Here is a 3,391-nt window from a genome sequence, read left to right as displayed (position 1 = left end):
ATACTGGTCATTCCAACTCTTTGAAGAAAGGTTATGGCAGATCGGGTAAAGGAATCCGAGCCCAGCACTCGGGGGAACTGCATTTTCTTAAGCTTACTGAAAGATAGCGTATTAATTCTGCTGTACCTGATAAAATGGCACATCTCTGAAGTTAGCCAGGAAAAGCCTGGATGGACGTCCCTCAGGGAAGGCAGGGGGAGAGAAAAATTTAGTTGGTATCTGTCTGGCCAAATCTCACGACAAATCTGTCAGCTACTGCAGGAAGAGCCAAGAATAATTAATTCCCTTGTAAAAGTCAGTGTAAGACTAAGTAAGAAAAAGATTAAAATGCTCTTCAGGGAAGTTGTGCTCATTATGGGAAAAGCTCCGTACTTCTTCTTTTGAAGGTACTATATTGTAGTACTTTATACAAAATGACATTGTGGTAAGAAAAATATCAGCATACGGATGTAGTAGCGTTCAGTTAGCAGGACCAAACTAAGCACATATATATTGAATCCAAATCCACCTGCTTCGTAGTGTTGGATTGGCAGACTCGTTTGATGTGATGACAGTTGAAGTTAACTTCTGATTAAGGCAGTTGAAGTTAATTTCTGAATTATCCTTACCAAAATCTTTTCAGTCTTCATCTTTTACATAGATCCTGTGATTTTTATTTAAAAAAAAAAAAAGGTGTTTGACATTATTTTAGAAACATGGACTCCTCTCTTTATTTCACACATGCTATAATGATAAGATACATTAGCATGTTTACAATATTCCTGTTTAATAGATCATCTTTTTCCTCTAATATATCCAGTGTTAGATAATCCATATTGAGCAACAATGGTTTTCAAATTGTGTAATGATGAGACGTTGGGTATCTACCGCCTTAATTTTTTCTTTGTTTTGCCTGGTGAGACATAAGTTTAGGACCACCTCTCTTCCTGAGTGCCAGTTACTTGAAAGTACAAGAAGATGCACTTTACGTGTCTAGACTTTGGTTGACCCAGCTCATTTCTACGGCTCTACGTTTATCATCATCATAGATAATTTGGAAGAGAAAGGAATGTAAGAATTTGATGTGCGTTTTGGTGGACACTGGCCTAACTGAATTAAGAGGTGTGAGATTTGACATAGCAATCTTGGAAAAAATAGATATTCTTTTGTGCCTCAGTTTTTCCATTTGCAGAGTAGAAACAACTTTGTTGCCCCACTTTTTGTAACGTGCAAAGTGCTTTCCAATCTGTGAGTGAAAAAGTGGGATATTGTTGTTAAACATTACTGAGAAATCCAAACGAACCTTAGGATATGAAGATTTATGTTAAAATGTAAGAAGCCAGAAGTGTGATGAAGTTAAGTTGCATTTATCTGTTTTTTATCTCTGCTTTGCCAGAGATACCATTATTGATTTGCACCGTAGATGCTAATAACATTATGCACACATACAAGTGTCACATGTATTTACATATCCAAACAACATTTGCAAAAGTACTAGAACAGACATGGGCTGCATGTTTACGTTCTGTATTTTAAAAGATGCACTGTCTTGTCTATATGATTTTGCTGCCTGGTGACAGTGATCTATTTTTAAAAACCAATAGCATGATTTGATTGTTAGCTAGGAATCCCCGTCATTCTTATTGTTTTGTGGATGTGGTTACTGAAGGAGAAAAATCGGAAGGAATTTACATTAACCTAGACTTTGAGCCATTATATGAAACTGTTTTCTCCCTGACCACTCCTTTCAAGGTGGCCATAAATAATTTACAATAGTTTTATTTTTATTTAGTTTCTCTGACAGTATTTCCCAATTTTCACGTGTTTATCCTTTTTCCTACAGAATATATATTTTCTGCTAGGAGAAAATGTTATTGCTTCATAAATACGGTGTTTCTTAGATGACTGCATTTATTAGTTTGTTCTAATAGAAAGTTACTAGAATACAGCGTTCAACCAGGAAAGTACCGTGCTATACAACAGGAAAGCTAATAAGCGACTTTAACAATCAAAAACATACCAAGAAGTCTTTGAAACGGTCAGAATCAATTTATCTGGAAAATGTTTGGTAAAGCTACCGTTTTATTTGATCAAGTAAAGGCTGAAGGCATAGCTTGAATAGTCTCTTTAAACTGCTGTATCTTCAGAATTAAGATAGGAGAAGTAAAGAGTCAAAAATTTTTAAATGAGACTGCCTTAAAAATGGGGAATTAACTGTGCAGAATAACTGTGTTGAGCAAAGAAAACCTAGAAATACAATGCGAATAATTTAACAGGTAAAATAGTAGTTAAATCTACAAATGACTAAAGTATACTAATCTCCCTTTGTCTGTCCTATTTCTCTTGCTAAGAGGACAAGAAAAAAGCACCTTTCATCACAGCAAGGGTCAAACCAAAAGGGAGCTGGCAAACTGGTTAAATTCAGGCCGTAGTCTTAATCCAAGAATTAGCAATAGAAGATTGACAGTACGCTATGATTGACATCGCTTATTCTCCATTTCTCTGCCATCCACTAAACTTTGTTATCCTTTATTAAACCTACATGATTGTTTTTGGCCATGAATCAAGTAAATGATGATCAAATGCGAAAGTACAGTGTCTTGCAGCAGCTGGTTTGTCTGCCTTCACTCCCCATTAGCTAACAGTATCTGAGCTTGAAGTCTTCCTGCTGGAAAAATGCCACAATTTAATCTTGATAATTTAAGAGTGTCTAAAATAGCCTCATAATTGACAGAGAAGATTTAGATGTGTATAATATGAAACAGAAACATTATGATAACTTCACGGAGTTAGAAGCTTGATGCTTGAATCCCATTACTTCATAGAGTTTCCGTACAGGTTCTCAGAATTTAGATCTTAATACACTGAATGAATCTTATTTATTGGAAGTCAATAGGTAAAGGTGTCTGTTGGATTTAAAAGGATGTTATATAATAGACACGACAGAATGCTAGTCTAATCATAAAGTAGTAATATAATATGTGGTTAGTGATGGAGTGAAAACAGATCGAATAAAGGACAACAAAAGTATCGAATTTTAAGTAGGAAAGAATTAGATTTATATTTTGTGGAGGTTACAGTCCTGTCTCTGTTCTCTTCTTGTACAAAATGACCTTCCCAGTCTCCTGCTGTGCTGATTTTGGAACTGCTCAGTAATTCATGAATAATGCTATGTTGACATGGTTAGTAGGATGTTTACATTTGAATATAGTTGTATAGCTTAATGGGGGCTGTCAGGAAAGACAAAGCAGGAAGGGAAAGGAACAGTTAAGATAAGCCACATCTCCACAAATACTTAGGAGCTCTTTCTTACAGTATTATGTCAGCTCAGGAAAAAGCTTAATAACACATGCAATGAAAAAAAATTCTAGCAGATTTTATAAAGGAACATAGAGCTGAGACTGGGGGAGCT

This window comes from Struthio camelus, chromosome 15, assembly GCF_040807025.1.
Source record: "Struthio camelus isolate bStrCam1 chromosome 15, bStrCam1.hap1, whole genome shotgun sequence".
In the NCBI taxonomy this organism is placed as follows: Eukaryota; Metazoa; Chordata; class Aves; order Struthioniformes; family Struthionidae; genus Struthio; species Struthio camelus.
This window is presented reverse-complemented; position numbering follows the sequence as displayed.